At 39.8% G+C, this 5,000-nt stretch overlaps 1 pseudogene; it reads left to right on the forward strand.

Moving 5' to 3' along the window:
- The window catches only part of LOC122350658, an 11,281-nt pseudogene that overhangs the window by 4,346 nt on the left and 1,935 nt on the right, over positions 1-5,000 (forward strand).

The raw sequence follows: 5,000 nt of genomic DNA on the forward strand, positions 1-5,000 counted from the left end.
TCTTTATATGCACCCTAAATAAGGTCCAAAGGGCTCCTCTGTGCAAAGTGGTCATCTCAGGCTCCCAGTGACAGCATTTGTACCTTTTTTCTGAGGTGCAGTTGCAGGCTAGTAACTAACAATTATCTTGATAATGATTAGCAGTTTGTTTTTATGACAAAATACACAAATTGCTGCGTTATACTTTATCCTTCAAACAGATTTGCCGATACTATAAACATACTATCTGGTGAATGTATCTATACGGCTATGCACAAAAGGAGTCCTAAAGCACTATTTAAATGGAAGTTTAAGTAGATAAACACTAAGGCAAGACTAAATATACACAAATTAGAGACAATAGCAAAGATGATAAAGAAAGCACAAACTTGAATATTTCTGCATGAGCACACACACACACACACACACACACACACATTTCAAAAATGCCTGAATTGCATATTAACTTTCAAACCTAAATTCAACTTTTAATAACAGATATTTCAGCAAAATGAATATTTTTCGCAGCATATTAATAATTTTCTCAGTTCGTTCAACGTTCATGCAAAACAAGCATGCCTGAATATATAGCAGCAGAAGCGAAAGATTTAGCGCGATGAATGCGTCTCACACCACATTAAACACATCTATCAGAAAGGTTACGCTAATGCATCAGATTAAATAAGTAAGTTTCAAATAAGTTTAAAATAAAAAGATCCTGACGAACCATCTTTGAAAGAAAACTACAGCTACAGGTGGCTAAAAACTCCCAAAAGGAAGGTTTGGTTCGATTTGACTCACGTCTGGGGACAAATTGTGTCGCTTTCAAGCTATAGCTCACAGTGAGTAAACCCACACACACACACTGCGCACACACACACACACACACACACACACACACACACACACACACACACACACTCACACACTCACACACACACTCACACACACACACACACACACCTCCACACACACTCACACACACACACACACTCACACACACACACACACCACGCTCACTTTGCTCGCTCACGCACCGCACACACACGCACTCACACACACACACACACACACACACACACACAGTCATCTTGAAGTTGGTGGAGCCATAAAACCCTACAGAGTCCAGGGTCATCATACAACAAAAGACGTTGATTTCCTCACTTTAGGTTTAGCCTGATTTTACGGATTACCCAGAAGGCCAAAAAATCTTCCATTTAAACAAACCGTTCCGGCTGAAAAGTGCAGTTTTGAATCCTAACGTGCTTAGTTTATGCTACATAGATTCTAGCACTATGCTGTTTTCCAGCTAAACGTGTTGAAATGAACTCAGTGTAAGGGAAACGACGTGTCTGCCCAAGGCTTAAATGCAAATGAAATAGTCTGATCTTATATTACAATAAAATTCAAGATCTTGAACTAGTACAAAAGCCTACGCTGCAAAAAAAAAAAAAAAAAAAAATTGATTTTTCGTCTTGTTTAAAGTAACACAAAACACAAACAATACACAATTACTAAAACTTACAATTTATGGAAACCAGGAGAAAGTATATAAGTTTAAATAAAAATACTTAGAGAGGTCAGAAAATAAACTTAATTTCAAGCGAAAATGAGTTTTGTTTTTCTTACCCCACTGTCAAGATATTTTTTTCAGTCACTGAATTATTATTATTATTATTTTTTCATAAAGGCTATTAGTATGTGATTTTAGCTTCTTGATCCCCAAGCATCTCGATTTAAATTTTTAATATTATTATTTTTTTAATATTATTATTTAAATATCATTTATTGATCATTTATATGTCCTTTTTGCTGCTGTGTAATATTGTGGTTTTTCAGAGCAACCAGCATCCACATCACATTGCAGTGACATCAAAGATAATGCGTGCCATCTTTGCGGCAGCGTCTCTTTGATCTAGTTTGATACAGGAACGTTTACTCAACCACGTGAAAGCCTGCGGTCGGGACTATCCGCTTGTCCACGACCAAACTCTGAAGGAGCCTCAAAGAAAAGGATTTTTGCGTTGCCTTTTTTAGCAACGTCATCGCCAGAGGAACAGACATTTTCACACTCAAAAGTTGTGCTGTAATGAACCAAAAACGCGCACCGAAATAACAATACACAATTCTCGTTTTCCACGGGAGCATCCCACGTGTCCTAATTTAACCCCTGAACCGTTTCTACTTTGTGTCATTTGTCTCTCATGAGGAAAGTAGTGGCCTGCAGCAATGGCATCATGCAGACAGAGGCCTGAGGACGATTCCGTGTGGCAATGTGTGTGTGTGTGTGTGTGTGTGTGTGCGTACTGCAGAGAGAGTCTTCAGAGAGTATCTGCTCTTGCTAGAGAACCGCACAGATTTTCCAAAACAGTCAAAAACCCTCAAGCTGTCTTTGTTCATCTGAGTTGACTTCAAACACGAGCACACACATGCATTCACTTCCACTATCACACGAGCACATCCTCAAACGATCCGTTTCAGTCTCCGCTCTGATGCACTCCTGCTGAACGCTTAACCTGAAAGGCGCGCAGTCGATGTGTGGAACCGAAGCGAAGAGGTTATACAGCAGTCTACCACACAGTCGCTTTGTGCTCAGGTTCTCTTGGGAAGTTCATGTTTACAAGCCAGGATGTCGTAATTATGACATCAGACGTTGCCACGGAACCATTTTAATCAAAACAAGATGGCAAAGTTCAGGGGTTTTTTGTAGATTACTTCTACTATAAAGAAAGCACACTAAGTATGTTTTTGCTTTTTATGCATTTATTCTATATATGAAGGTTCGTAGTTTAATCATTATATATTTTATAATATCTGCGCCCCTAAGATATTTTGCATATGTATTTTTATTTAGCTAGTTTCATTGTAAATGGAAAATGCATCCATTTGGGGCGTCTCAGTTGAAAAAATGACAGATGGAATAGATATCAATATCATTTTATATTATTATTTTCACTCACAAGTTAATACAATGAATAAATCAGTAAACTAAATAAATAATAAATCAATCAATAAATTAGTTAATACAATAAAATATGAACAATGAATACATTTTAAAGACACACCTGCTGTGATTTATGCAAAGCGCTTTGTCCAACTTTTTAAAATAATCATGTTAAACAGTAAACATTTATGTGAAAAACCACATTACCCATGATGCTGTGCGAAAATTCCAACCAATCAGAGCAGTGCATGAGAGCTCTTTAGCCCCGCCCCAATCAAGGCAATCTCCCTGTCCTCTCAAAATAATCAAATATTTGCACAGCTATCCATATTTCGCAGAAAAACTTCAATTTATTGTATATATATATATATAAATACAACCAAAATTCATAGATTGCCGTTCTTTCCTTTCTTTTCGTTGTCAAATATTGCTTTGTCAATTAACTTAAATGATGTAAGAGCTAAAATTGCAACAAAAAAATTATAATAATAATTATATGAAAAACATATTCACTTGCAACTTTGCCTTTGCTTTTCAAATACCTTTTGTTTTAAATCCCTTGTTATTGGTTGGTTGGGTTAATGCTTCAAAGAAAATGCCAATAGAAATAATCATATATTTTGGAACGGCTGTATCACTAAAAAGTGGGTGGGCACTAATGCAGTCTGGCGATTGGTTCTTTATTTAGAAGGCGGGGCTTATTCTTGTGCGTCACGATAGCTCTCATTCATAGTAAAAAGCGCACCTGTCTTAGTATATCTAAGAACGTAAGAATGAAGAACTCCCAAGAAGGCTTGAATGCACTGTGCACCAATTCAGATCCACTTACATGTCGCATCACCTGTGTCTTGCTCTGAACTGATGCATGGACTGCAGGTCTATGACGTCGAGCGCGAGCTGGGCATCCACCTGCCCCAGTATGGACGGTCCCCGAGCGTCCCCCTTCAGGACGTTTTTCGATGTGATGACAGACGGCGGCGCCGTATGGCCTCAGCGCCGTGTTCGCTCAGCCATTCCCAAACCACCACCCTAGCCATGCTCTGGAGGCGAGTATCCGCCTCCCAGCGACACTACCCAGAACCCCAGAGCCGGGTCGAGCCATTCGATTCAGCTCCACGCCAACACCGAACGCCACGGATGCCGTCCCAGGATACCCAACGTTCCAAGAGAAGCGCTCCTACAGAAAACGCATTACGAAGATCCCAAACTCTTGATTCTGCTTAAACACCGCTGAAGTCAATGCACGCGTCCTGCAGCAAAAACGTAATTAGACTCTGCTCTGTTCACATGAGGATTCGCTGTAATCAGTTTGCCCACATAAACTAGATTAGTCTCTAGTATTCCGGCTCTGGAAGTAATCATGCTCTCCAAGTGACTCCTCCTCAGCAGAATAATCCAAACAGACAATCGAGTCCAATCCTGCCGCCCCGAGGTTCAGATCCAGTCCAAAGAGAACGTGCTGCTCTTGGACGGGACTGTTGCAGTTTTGCATCCGCATGGAGAGTGAAAAGGAGAGAGTGAAAATCAGCCCAAAATATACAATCAAACTTCATTTATTTGGAGGTCCCACTATATGGACAGAGCTCTTTCATCTGTGGTGTCACCTACAGTAGATAAATCGAATGCATATCGAAATAGTAAATCTTTTTTAGGTCGCAGTAACACCACTTGCGTTAAAATCTGCCGTTTTGATGTGAAAATATCAATATACAATCAATACAATTATTTGCAAACATGCATTATGAAACCATTGCATGCACGTCAGGAACGTTTAAATAACTGCAAATACATTTACATGTTAATTCTAAGATCGCACATCCTTTCAAGCAGCCTGACAGTTTTTGTTTCCATTGCAGTTTGACTTTTTTTCCATCAGTAGGTATTACTGTGAACTGCGTCTACCGATGCCGCACGCAGAACCTGTAGCAAATCATGCCAGACACATGCGCGTGAACGCACACACACACTCAACACACACGCATGCCATCCCTCTCCTCCTGGTACCCGTGAGGAAAGACCCAGCATCAGTGATCAATAACCGCAGACCTCTGATGATTTATACCACAAACTCATCATA

The sequence above is a fragment of the Puntigrus tetrazona genome, chromosome 8 (assembly GCF_018831695.1).
Source record: "Puntigrus tetrazona isolate hp1 chromosome 8, ASM1883169v1, whole genome shotgun sequence".
NCBI lineage: Eukaryota > Metazoa > Chordata > Actinopteri > Cypriniformes > Cyprinidae > Puntigrus > Puntigrus tetrazona.